The sequence below is a fragment of the Chiloscyllium punctatum genome, chromosome 6, assembly GCF_047496795.1.
Source record: "Chiloscyllium punctatum isolate Juve2018m chromosome 6, sChiPun1.3, whole genome shotgun sequence".
Lineage (NCBI taxonomy): Eukaryota > Metazoa > Chordata > Chondrichthyes > Orectolobiformes > Hemiscylliidae > Chiloscyllium > Chiloscyllium punctatum.
The window spans coordinates 111,581,844-111,596,350 of NC_092744.1; positions in this window are offsets into that span (position 1 = coordinate 111,581,844).

A 14,507-nucleotide genomic window follows, 5' to 3' on the forward strand; every position below is an offset into this window, starting at 1 on the left:
GAAGCAGATGTTTGGGATGGTTACCTTCATTGGGTAGAGCATTGAGAGTAGGAGTTGGGATGTCATGTTGTGGCTGTACAAGACACTGGTGCAGCCACCATAAAAACATTGTTGATCAGTAGGAAGTGCTCAACTGGTTCACTTAACTCCTTTCGGGAAGGACATCTGACATTCTAACCTGGTCTGGCTAACATGTGACTACAGACCCACAGCAATATGTCTGACTCTGAGCTACCCTCTGGGTAATTAGCAGTGGGGCAAAGAATGCTGGTCCAATCACCCTCATTCCATGAATGAATAAATGAAAATACATACGTCCCTCCCTACCTTTACAAACCCCTCCAGCTGCAGCTGGCTTTGTCACACTGTTCAGGCCCAGACCACTCTCTCACCACCTCCAGCATCTTCACCTCTCCTTGTTCCTATTGTGTCATTAAACCCTGACAATGATTCCCCTTTCCATTGCCCTCCTCCCTGCTAGCAGACCCTTCGCAATTCCTTTAAAACTTATTGCTTAAACTCTCTCTCATTTCAGGATTTTAAGTACTTTGTGGTAATCGTCTAAGCCTCATAATCTGATATGATCCATTTTGTCCTGAGTGAGGGATGGGTGGGAATTTCTTGCTGAGGATTTTCTACTTCAAGGGAACGTCCTTTTGTTGAGTGTTTTACACTATTCCTTCGAATGTTTTCCACTGTTCATTTACAGACACATGTTTCAGTCTGTTTAGCCTGTTTACCTTGGTCAGTTCTCTCAAAATCATGTAATTGGCTGTTTTTGTTTCCTGATGTAGCTTGTCCTTTCTGTGATTCACTTTAAAACTTTGTATTTCTTTAAACTGCACTTTACACAATTTCCCAGGGGATCTCCCCCGGTGACATTACTCACTAAGTTTCATGACATAATGGTCGCACTGCGATAGTGACGTCCCTAGCCAGTTGCATAATGTGTTATTCAAAGAAACTCTGGAAAAAAATTCCACAATCTCTTCTTCGAATATCACTCTTGCCAGTATGATTGCCAAGATTATATGAATATTCAAGTTTCACTAAATTATCACAATGCCTTTATTAAAAATTCCAATGAGTTCTTCTTTAATGCAAATGATGAGCAATGAAATGTTGTTAAGTAGCCAAAAACTTTTCTGCCGCTTGTGTCCTTGGCAAGTAGTAGCCAGAATTTACATTCAGACTGACTCTACTTCATGATCTGATGCCAAATGCTTTCTCTGTAATACCTTTGTTCTCCATTATTGTTAGCGTTACCCATTTTGCCTGTGTTTCCGCAAGGTTGTGAACCATTGAATATTTATGTTCCAACTGTTGTTCGTCCTGTAACCATGTCTCCCTGGTCTCTAAATCTCTTTTATCTCTTTGTCACAAATCAGTCTACCTTGCTGCAGAGACTTTTTCCATTCCAAAAAAAAGATAATTTACTCTTTCCCACAATTTCCTGTCACAAATCGATTCACTGATATACAGTTTTAGTTAAAATTTGACCTTTCCTGTTCCTTTCTGCTTGTCTTCAGTCACATCCCTGTGCTGTTCATATGCATCACTTTTCTATTTGGACTTGGAAAGCTCCTTTCACCTGAACCCTCTAGGTTTACCTGTCCACAAACCTACCGACATGATTGGCCAGGACACTGGTCCCAGCTCAGTTCCAGTGAGACCCCATCCTAATGGATTATTCTTAAAATCAGGTATGGGATGTGGGTGTCTCTGACTGATCAGCCTTTCTTGCCCAGCCCTAGATGCCCTTGAGCTGAGTAGCTTGCTCGGCCATTTCAGAGGGTAATTGGGAGGCAAACACTTTGCTGTGGGGATGTTGTGCAGACCACGTGAGGGTGGGCAGATGTCCTTCTCTGAATGATAAGTGTTTGGATCTATTGTACATCAGTAATGGTATTTATAGATGGTCAATTACTATTTTTAAAATAATTTATTTCAAATTCCACCAATTCAGATGATGTGGTTCAAACCTGCCTCTCCTGAACATTAGCTGAGGTTTGGGATACATGCTCTAGCAACAATATCAACAGGCCATTACTTTGTCTGCTCACAGGCTATTTATCCCTGAACACTGATACCAGTGTATCATGGAGCTAAACCTGTTTTCCTTCATGATTGTTTGTTCCTGATACCTTCCTGCACTCTGGTGATATCACTCAGTCTCTCTCCATGTGGTATCCCTCAATGTGTGGGTCTAAATGCTGCCTCTGTCAGTGTCTCTCAACTCTTACAACTACTCCAGATTCTGAACCAGCAGAATTCTGCACAGGCCAGGTATGGAGACTGGGATTTTCCAGATCTCCATGGGACACAGTACTATTCTCCATGTGTAACCCTCACTGAATCAGTCTAATTTCCCATTCTGTCTATTTCTCTGTCTCCTGTAGGTACTCAGGAAGGTCCTGACTCAATAGATTTCACAGTTGCTGGGTGTCCCATCATCATCACATTGAAGACGGTTGGTCAGGCAGAGAGACAAAGGGAAGGGAGATCTGGAGCCTTCAATAAACCCTGCACTGAGGTAACATCACTCACCGTGCAGAGACCAGCGAGAGGGCTCCAAACATCAGCTAACAGTGCTGGAGGGGGAGCAGTGTACAGACACACCCCAGGCTCAATCACCACGTCTACTGAAAGTTTTGTTGTTCTGCGACAGTATCAGGAGTGTCACAGTTATCAATCCATACCTGTGATGTCTTAATGAGCATCAGGACAACAGAGAGGAAAGCAGGCTTCCCATGAGTGGGTGGGAAAGCTACCTGGGATCTTTCTGTTCTGTGTTCCTCCTCCAACACTGTATATATTCCTTGTCTCGTGGACCAGTGTCTTCAATAATTTGTAACTCCTACAACAGTGCCTGTCCCTGTAACGTCCACCTTCCCTATTGTCTCTCCCCATATTTGAAATGTACTGCATTTATTATCCTTCCATGCAACTAGTCCATGCTGACTACTGTTCATGAACAAGTCGCATTTGCATGTGTTTGGTCCATATCCCTTCAAACCTTCTCTTCTCCATATATCTGCCCAAATGTCTTTTCCATGTTGTAACTTTACTTTTCTCTCCCCCTTCCCCAGACGCTCATTCCATACATGCACCATTCTATATGTGGAAATGTTCTCCTCTGGTCACTTTTAAGTATTTCTTCTCTCACCTCATATTTCTGCCCGCTAGTAATGGATTTCCCTACCCTGGGATAGAAACCTTTACTATTCACATTAAGTATACCCCTCATGGTTTTATAAACCTTTATAAGGTCACCCCTCAGAGCTGAAAAGGTGTTGCTGGAAAAGCGCAGCAAGTCAGGCAGCATCCAAGGAACAGGAGAATCGACGTTTTGAGCATCAGCCCTTCTTCAGGAATCCAAAACGTCGATTCTCCTGTTCCTTGGATGCTGCCTGACCTTCTGCGCTTTTCCAGCAACACATTTTCAGCTCTGATCTCCAGCATCTGCAGTCCAAAGGTCACCCCTCAGCCACCTCCGCCCAAGGAAATACGAAGGATAATGATAGAAATATCTCTGCCATGGTCCCCGCTGCGAATTTGTCACAATGTTGTGGCATACACTTGTTCAGGACCTTGGGCGTTCTCTACCTTTGTGTTCTAAGATCTCCAGCACCACCTCTTCTGTAATGGGGACTCTTTTCAAGACATCATTGTTTCTCTCCCTTTGTTTCCTGGTCTTTGTCCACTGTATGTTCTGACATGAAATATTCATTTCAGGTCACACTCATCTCCTGTGGTTCCAGGCACGGATGGCCTTCTTGATCTTTGAGGGGCTATATTGTCTCTCGAGTTGCTTTTTTGTACTTGTGTGCTGTTGAATCTCTTTGGATTCTCCTTAACTTTATCTTCCAAAGCTACCTCATCGCCCTGTTTTGCTTTCCAGCTTCTCCAGCCTCTTTGTTTCTCCACGTGTGAAGCCACATCCAAGGAACAATGTAACTGCACCCCTTGGTCTCTCTCCGTTCGACAACACTGAACAGAGCACTGCCATTAACTGTGTTAGTCCTCCCTGGTTTGTCTTAACAAAATCCAACACCTGATATCAACTCCACCTTTCATTTCTTGACCCATGGCTCAGTTGGTTAAGATTACCTTTGATAACTATATTCATTGCCCACTATAACACCTATTTTACTATCCACAAAAATGCTAACACTAATTCATATATTCTCGTTTATGTCAATAATACACATGTATGGACGCTGCACCGATCCTTATGACACACCGCTGGTCCGAGGACCCCAGTCTGCACAACAATCCTCTCCCACCATCCTCTGTCTCCTACTGTCAAGCCCATTTTGTGTTTGTTTGGCTTGCTCTCCCTGATCCCATGTGATCTAACCTTACTAACCAGTGCACCACGATAAACCCTGTCTCAGGCCTTGCTGAAGTCAGGATAGACAACGTCTACTGCTCTGCCTTCATCGATCTCTTTGGTCACCTCTTCAACAACTCTATCAAGTTTGAGAGACACCCCTTTGTACGCACCAAACTATGCTGACTATCCCTAATCAATCATTGTCTTTCCAAATGCATGTGACTCCTGTCCCGCAGAATCGCTTCCAACAACATTGGCACCACTGACATCAAGCTAATTGGTGTTTATGGCCCTGGCTTTCCCTCGCAGCCTTTCCTAAATACTGGCACAACATTAGCCACCCTCCCGGCTCCCAGCTCACCACCCGTGGCTGTCAGTGATAGAAATATCTTTGTCAGTTTCTTTCCTAATTTACCCCAATGTCCTGGGCTGTACTTGATTAGTTTCCTGGGAATTGTCTGATTTTAATGCGTTTTAAAACCTTCAGCACCTCCTGTTCTCCAAAGTGGACCCTTGAAAACATCACTGTTTATTTCCCTGCTTCCCCAGTGTTTGTTCCACTGTAAGTTCTGACTTGAAATTTTTTTTTCGGATCTCGCCCATTTCCTGTGGGTTCACACACAGATGGCTTCATTGGTCTTTCAGGGGTCACATTTTGTCTCGAGTTAATCTTCTGTTGTTAATATTCTTGTAGAATCTCTTTGGATTTCCATGAACCTTCTCTGCCAAAGCTCTGTCAGTTCCCCTTTAGGCCCTCATGGTTTCCCTCTGAAGAGTAATACTACACCCACAATGTTCTTCAAGGGATTGACTTAATCCAGCTGGCTGTATAGGACATGTGCCCCCTTTTGTCTGGACCAGAACCTCAATATCCCAAGTCATCCAGTGTTTCCCATTTGTGTCAGCATTGTCCTTCATATTAATAGGAATATGCTGCCCCTGAAATCTTAATTTATCTCTCTTTTGAAAGAATCCCACTTGCCCGACATCTCTTTACTTTCAAATAGCCTCCACGAATCAACTTTTGAACAGTCTTGCCTAATACCTTCTGGACTGTGTCAAGGCCAGTTTTGATCTTTAACTTCTGGACCAGGCCTGTAGTTTTCCATCGCTATTTCTAAACTAATAGAATTGTGGTGACTTTGCCAAAGTGCTCCCCCACAAACATTTCAGTCCCTTTCTCTCCCTTGTTTCCTGAAGGGAGGTCAGGTTTCATCCCTTTCTCCAGTCGGACCAGTTACAGACTGACTGAGACAGTTTTCTTGAACACGCTGAACAAATTTCTTCCATCCAAGCTGTGAACATTCTGGCAATACCAGTCTCGGTTTAGAAAGTTAAAATCCCCGACCATTACAGCCCCATCATTCTTACAGATATCTGAGATCTCCTACATATTTGCTGCTCAATTTCCGACTGACTGTAGTACCGTCATATCAAACTGATCATCCAGTGTAATTTCTCAGTTCCACTAACACAGCTTCGCTGGACGATCCCCAGTAATATCCTCTCTCAGTGCTGCAGTGATGTTTTCACTGATCAAAACACACCAATCCCCCTCCTCTCTTGCCTACCCTTCTATCCTTCCTGTAGCATCTGTCCCTGGAACATTGAGCTGCCTGTCCTGAGCTATATTTCCGTAATTCCAGTGATATCCCTGTCCCATGCTCCCATCCATGCCGTGCGTCCATCTGTATGACCTGTTAGATCTTTTACATCAAAGTAAATGCAGCTTAATTGATGCGTTTTCCCTCATTGCCTGCTGTGCTCTTGCCTGACTTGTCGATTGAAATGACTCTTGAAATTCTGTCCCAGCCTCAACCTTCAGACTGCAGCCTGAGACCATCCCCCTCACTGTGGACAACACCCTCACCTTTCATGTCATCTACAAACCTACTAATGATACCTTCTGCTTTCACATCCAAGTGACTAATGCCCATAAGGAACAGCAATGATTCCCGCACAGATCCCTGTGGTACACCCGCTGGGCAAAGGCTTTCAGTCAGAAAACCAGCCCTCCAACAATTTTGGATCCAATTTGCCAACTTGCCTTGGATCCCATGGGCTCTTCCCTTTTGGACCAGCCTTCCATGTGGGACCTTGTCAAAGGCCTTATTGAATTCCATGTAAACCACAACATCTGCACTGCCCTCATCAATCTCTTCAATCGTAATTTCAAAGAAATCTCAGCTGATTTCATCAGACATTAACTTCCTCTTCCAAATCCGTGCTGACTATCACTAATCGATCCCTGCCTTCCCAGTTATTGATTCATCCTGTCCCTCAGAATTGTTCCCAATTTCCCTCCCCTCTGCTGTCAGACTATCTGCTCTGTAATTATCTGGCTTATCCCTGCTGCCCTTCCTCAATAATGGAACCACATTTAGCGATCCTCCAGTCATTCGGCACTTCACCTGTGGCCAGCAAAGTATTAAATATATCCAACAGGGCCCCAGCAATCTCCTCCCTTACCTCCAATAGCCCAGTCTGGGGTGCATTTCATTGGGTACTGAGGAGTTTTCCATCTTTTATGCCTGTGAAAACATTTAATTTCACCTCTGTATTGATGTTAATATATTCTCGAACATTATTCCCCCCCAAGTGAAATCTCTGGATACAATGTCTTTCTCCTGTGTGAATACAGATGGGAAGTATTCATTGAAGACCTCACCTACTTCCTCTGGCTCCATGCACAGATTATCCCTTTGGTTTTTAACAGGCCTCACTCTTTCCTCAGTTACCCTCTTATTCTAACTATAGTGATAAAGTACCTTGTGACTTTTCTTTAATAGTATCTGACAAGCATATTTCATGACCATTGTGTGTCCCTCATTTCTATGGATCCCCCTGCACTCTCTATCCTTGTGAATAGCTTCACCTGAGTTTATTGCTCTGTATATTCTTTATCAAACTCACAATATCACTTGATCAGTATTTGCTGGACTTGCTGTCTTTACTAGTCCCACGTCAGGAACTCACTGGCCCTGAATTCTCACTGTATCACTTTAACATTTTCCCACTTTCCAAATATAGACCCAACAGCAGATAGTCCTCCCAGTATATGTTTGCCAGATCCGCTCTTATGATCGTGATACTGATCGGAGACTCCGTTGTGAGGGGGACAGACTGGAGATCCTTTGGCTGCAGAAGAGACCCCCGGGTGGTGTGCTGCCTCCCGGGTACCAGGGTCAAGGATGTGTCTGAGCGGTTACTGAACATTCTGAAGGGGGAGGGTGAACATCCAGAGGTCATTGTCCACATCGGTCCACATGACAGAGGTAGACAAAGCGATGGTGTCCTGTGAAATGAGTATCGGGCGTTAGGTAATAAGTTAAAAAGCAGTTCCTCCCAGTGCCACGTGGCAGTGAGAATGGACACAGAATAGACCAGTGGATGTATGCCTGAGCAGCTGGTGGAGGGTGCAGGGTTTTCAGTTCTTTGATCATTGGGATCTCTCCTGGGTAGAGGTGACCTGTACAAGGGGCTGGGTTAGACCTTAACCAGAGGGGCACCAGTATCACTGGGGGAACATTTGTTAGCGTTACCCTGGAAGGCTTAAACGAGTTTGGCAGGAGGTTGGAACTCTGAATAAGAGAGGGACCATCGAAACGTTAGGGGAAAATACTTCGGCCATCAAGAGCAAGTTTATTCTGCAGGATATCCAGGGGCACAGTCAAGGGAAGAAAAAGACTTTTGGTTTAAAGTTCATTTATTTCAACACACGAGGCCTGACTGGGAAGGCAGACAAGCTCAGAGCATGGATTGGCTCTGGGGACTGGGCTATTATAACCATAACATAAACATGGCTGAGAGAATGGCAGGACTGGCAGCTCAGTGTTCCAGGATACAGAAGGTACAGGCGGGACAGAAGGACAAGTAAATGAGGAGGAGGAGTTGTCCTTTTGATAAGGGAGGGTGTAACAACAGTGCTTAGACAGGATACTCTTAAGGGGTCATCAAATGAGGCCACATGGTTAGAAGTTAGAAACAAGAAGGGGTGGTCACTCTGTTGTGACTGTATTATAGACCCCCAAATAGCCAGCGGGTACTGGAGGAGCAGATGTGTAGAGAGATTGGAGATAACAGTCAGAATAATAGAATTGTATTGTTTGGACATTTTAAGGCACCCACTGCCTCTTACTGTCAAGCCAATTTTGTCACCACTTCAACAAAAACAATCAAGTTAGTGAGACCTGACTTTGTACACACAAAGCTGTGCTGACTATCTTTCATCAATCCTTGCCTTTCCAAATGCATGTGACTCCTGTCTGGCAGAATCACTTTCACAACTTACCCACCACTGACATTGAGCTAATTGGTCTTTAGCTCCCTAGCTTTCCATTGCAGCTTATCTTAAATAATGGAATAAAACCAGATTCGTGTCAGCATGGAAACTGACCCTTCTGTTGATACCAAACATGATCTAAAACTAAACTCATCTCAGCTGCCTGTTGTTGGCCCATATCCCTCGAAACCTTTCCTGTTCACGGACTTATCCAAATGTCATTTAAACGTTGTTATTGTACCCACATCCACCCCTTCCTCAGGAAGTGAATTCCACACTCAAACCACCCTCACTGTAACAATTTGCCATTTTTTAAAACTCTCTCTTCTAGCCTTAAAAATATGGTCCCTACTCTTGAGACCCCCCCATCCTGGGGAAAAGGCACCTACCATTAAATCGATGTATATATCTCACAGTTTTCACAAACTACTATAAGGTCACCTCTCAATTTCCAGCTCCAGTGAAAAAGGACTCAGCGAATCCAGACATTTTTCAGAAGTCAAGTCTTCCATATCCAACAACATCCTTTTAAATCTCTTCTGAACTACTGAAGCTTAATAATAACCTCCCCATAACTGGGCGACAGAACTGAAAAAAGTATTGTAGACGTGGCCTCACCAATGTTCTTAGAATATCCACTTGACATCCCAAAACCTACACTCAATGGACTGAGCAATAGTCAGACATGCCAAGCACTGTCTTTTTCATCCTGTGAGGCAAATTTCAAGAATTATGTACCTGAACCCAGAGGTCCCTCTGCTCTAAAACATTATCCAAGGTCCTAACATTAATTGTATAAGCTCTACCCTTTTTTGTTTTACCAAATGCAGTACCTCGAATTTATTCAGATTGAATTCTATCTATAGTTTTTCAGCCCATTCACCCATACAATCAAGATCCCTTTGTAATCTCAAAAAATCTCCGTCACTGTCCATGATTCCAACCTCCAGCCTTCCAGCCAATCACACATGGTTGTCAATGGTACAAATACCTTTGCTTGGGGCTCCACAGTTTCTTCCCTAGCATTCCACAATGTCCTATGATACACTTAATCAGGTCCTAGGGCATTCCGTACCTTTGTGTTTTAAAACCTACAGCACTACCTCTTCTATAACATCCAGTCTTTTCAAGTCATAGAGATGTACAGCATAGAAACAGATCCTTTGGTCTCCAATTCGACCAGGCTGACCAGAAGATCTAAGTAAATCTACTCCCTTTTCCAGCATTTGGCCTATATACTGCTACACCCTTACTAGTCATATACCCATCCATCTACCTTTTAAATGTTGTAATTGTATCAATCTCCATTACTTTCTCTCTCAGCTCATTCCATACACGCATCACCATGTGCATGAAAAAGCTGTCCCTTCGGGCCCTTTTTAAACCTTGCCCCTCTAACCTTAAACCTATGCCCACTAGATTTGGACTCCCCAACCCCTGGGGAAAGACCTTGAATGTTTATACTATCCATGCCCATCATGATGAGATAATTCTCTTTAAGGTCACCCCCCAGTCTCCGATTCTCCAGTGACAGTAACCCCAGCTTTTTCAGCAACAACCCGGGCAATATCTTGTAAATCTTTTCTGAGCCCTTTCAAGTCTCACAACATCATTCCTATAGTAGGGAGACTGGAATTGCAGCGTACTCCAATTGTGGTCTAACGTATTACTCTTGTTCCCTGAGTCCACAGTAAGTTCTGGAGAGAAAAATTTGTTTAGGGTCTTAGCCATATTCTGCAGTTCCACACATCGATGGCCTCATTGATCTTTAGTGGGCCCTATTTTGTCCCGACGCACTCGTTTCCTCTTAATATATTTTTACAATCACTTTTGGATTCTCCTTATCCTTCTCTGCCGAGTCTATTTCATGTATCCTTTCTACATTCCTGATATCTACCCAAAGTATATTCCTACAGCCCCTATGCTCCTCAGGGATTCCCCTGATCCACCTGACATGTGCCCCCTTTTCATAACCGGAGTCTGAACAGTTAACTCGTGTTTCGAAATGCTGACTGCATTGACCTGCACACTAACAGGAATATGCTGGCACTGAACACTCAATTTATCTCATTTCTAAAATATTCTCACTTGCCAGACTTCCCTTTCTCTGCAAAGAGACTCCCCAATCACCTTTTGAAAGTTCCTGGCTAATACTATTAAGATTGATCTGGCCCATTTTATAACTTGAACTTGTAGACCACGCCTGTCCTTTTCCATCGCTATTTTCAAACTAATAGAATTGTAGTCACTTTGGCAAAATGATTTCCCACTAACATCTCAGTTCCTTTCCCTACCTTGTTTCCCAAGGGGAGGTTAGATTTTGCATCTTTCTCGAGTTGGGCCACTTACATACTGTTTGGGCGTTTTCTGGAACACAATTACCAAATTACTCTCTCCCTAACGTTGAATAGTGGCAGTGCCAATCTAGGTTTAGAAAGTTTAAACCCCCCTACATTACACCCTTATTATTATTATTGAAATTTGAGATCTCTCGATATATTTGTTCCTCAGTCTGCCACTGGCTATCCAGGGTCAGTACACTCGTAAGAAAGTGATGATTCGTATTCTTATTTCAGATTTCCACCAAAACAGTGGGCGATCCCACATGTATATCCTTTCTAAGTATTGCTGTGATGTTTCATGTAATCAAAACCCACACCCACGCGTCTTTCCTTCTCTTGCCTCCCCTTCGATACTTCCTCTGCTCTCTGTACCTTGAAACATTGAGCTGACAATCCTGTCCCTCCCTCAATGGTATTTCTGTAATAACTATAATCTCCCTGTCCCATATTCCCATCCATCCCCTGAGTTCATCTCTTTCAGTTTAACCATCAGTTTTTTTTACCTATTCCCTGCTATGTTCTTGCCTGTCTTGTCTGTTGAAATTTCTCACTTGGACTTGTGTACCAACCTCAAACTTCTATCTGGCTTTATGACAGTTTAAGGTCCAACACCCTGCTAGATTAGTTTATATCCTCTCGAGCCGCTCCAGCAAATTGCCCCACCAGGATGTCTGTCACCATCCCACTCACAGGTCCATTCCCCACCCTGTGCTGACACCTTCAGGGATCTTTGGACTTATCCACCAAGTTCCCTGTGCTTCTCAGTACTCTGCAAGGACCTACCATTCATTATCCTTCGCTTATCATTCCTCCCACAGAGTATTACCTCACTGCGATCACTCCTAAATCCTCCTCAGATTATCATCTGATTCACATCGGACTGTAGATTGAGACCATCCCCCTCACTGTGAACAACACCCTCACCTTTCATGTCATCTGCAAACCGATTAATAATACCTTCTGTTTCACATCAGAGTTGCTAACGCACAGAATAACCAGCAGTGGTTCCTGCACAGATCCCTGTGGTAAACCCACCGGTGAAAGAATTTCAAACATGAAGAAGTCTATCCACCAATTGTGTATCCAATTCGCCAACTTACCTTGGAACTCAATGGCTCTTTACTTTTGGACCAGCCTAACATCTGGGATCTTGTCAAAGGCCTTATTCAACTCCATGTAAACCACATCATCTGCACTGCCCTCCTTAATAGACACCATTTCAAAAAAGTCCACTGAATATCTCAGACAGTATCTTCCTGTACCAAATCCCTGATGATTGAGCCGAGATGATCCTTACTTTGAAAGTGTTGATTTAAACTCAGAATTGTTCCAATAATTTCCATCCCCCCCTGCTGTCAGACTATCTGTTCTGTCATTACCTGGTTGCCCTTCTTGAACAAAGGAACCACATTAGCGATCCTCCAGTCATACGGTACTTCACCTGTGGTCAGCAAAGTATTACATATATCCGCCAGAGCCCCAACAATCTCCTCCCTCACCTCCCATAGCAGCCGGGGATACATTTCATTGGGCACGGGGGATTTTTCCATCTTTATGCCTGTGAAAATATTTAATACCTCCTCCTTATTGATCTCAACATGTTCGAGACTTCACCATCCCAATTGAAATCCCCGGCTACAATGCCTTTCTCCTGTGTGAATACAGATGGGAAGTATTCATTGAAGACCTCACCTACTTCCTCTGGCTCCATGCACAGATTATCACTTTAGTTTTTTAACCGGTCTCACTCTTTCCTCAGTTACCCTCTTATTTGAACTGTACTGATAAAGTACCTTGTGACTTTTCCTTAATAGTATTTGACAAGGATATTTTATGGCCATTGTTTGTCCCTCATTTCTAAGGACTCCCTTGCACTCCCTATACTTGTGAATGGCTTCACCTGTTTTTATTGCACTGTATTTTCTTTATCAAACTCAAGATATCACTTGATCAGTATTCGCTGGACTTTCTGCCTTTACTATTCCTTCAACACACAGGCCCTGAATTCTCACTGTATCACTTTAACATACTCACACTTTCCAAATATAGACCTAACTGCAAATAGTCCTCTCAGTCTATGTTTGACAGATCCTCTCTAATGATAGTGATACTGGTAGGAGACTCCGCTGTGAGGGGAACAGACTGGAATTTCTTTGGCTGCAGAAGAGATCCCAGGATGGTGTGCTGCCTTCCGGGTGCTAGGGTCAAGGATGTCTCTGAGCGGTTACTGAACATTCTGAAGGGGAGGGTGAGTAGCTAGAGATCACATCAGTCCACATGATAGTGGTAGACAATGGGATAGGGTCCTATGAAATGAATGTCAGGAGTTAGGTAAGAAGATAAAAAGCAGGACCGCAACGGAAGTGATTTTCAGATTATTCCTAGTGCCACCTGCCCAGTTGAGGACTGAAATAGAAAGATAGGCCAGATAGATGTGTGGCTGAGGGGCTGGGGGAGGGAGTAATGTTTGGATCATTGAGATCTCTTCTGGGATAGAGGTGACCTGTACAAGTAGGACAGTATTCCTGGGGGAGATTTGTTAGTGTTACACGGGGAGGGTTTAACCTAGTTTGGCAGGGACTCTGAGTAAGAGAGGGCCCATCGACCAGTCAGAAGAAAAATACATTAGTCATCGAGAACAAGTTTCCTATTCAGGATATCCAGGGGCACAGTCAAGGGAGGGAAAAGGTTTAACGTGCATTTATTTCAACACACGAGGCCTGACTGGTAAGTCAGACGATCTCAGAGCATGGATTAGCTCTGGGGTCTAGGATATTATAGCCATAACAGAAACATGGCTGAGAGAAGGGCAGGACTGGCAGCTCAGTGTTCCAGGATACAGAAGCTACAGGCGTGACAGAAGGACAAGTAAGTGAGGAGGGGGGAGTAGCACTTTTGATAAGGGAGGGGATGACAACAGTATTTAGAAAGGATACTCTTAAGGGGGCATCAAATGAGGCCATATGTTTAGAAGTTAGAAACAAAAAGGGGATGGTCACTATGTTGGGACAGTGTTCTAGATTCCCAAATAGCCAGCGGATACTCGAGGAGCAGATGTGTCGAGAGATTGCAGGTACCTATAGAAATAATAGATTAGCATTGGTTGGAGATGTTAACTTCCCCTGGATGGACTGGGCTGCTCACAGAATAAAAGGCCCGCATGGAGTGCAATTTGTCAAATGTGTCCAAGAAAGTTTCCTAAATCAAGATGTAGCTCTAACAAGGCCTAACTCTACTCAGGCAGGTGCAACATTGGTCCTCCCCTCAGAAGAATTTGTTGGGCAAGTAACTGAAGTTTCAGTCAGAGAGCATTTTGGGTCCAGTGACCACAACTGTCTTAGTTTTTACATAGTTATGACAAAATGTCAGACAGGTCCACAGATGAAACTGAAGCAGGGCCATTAGGCAGGATCGAGCAGAGGTGAATTAAAAATCACAGAATACCAGGTTATAGTCCAACAGATTAATTTCAAAGCACCAACTTTCGAAGTGCAGGTGATCATCCTAAATGATGAAAGGCAGTAACTAAATGTGTTTGATATTACAT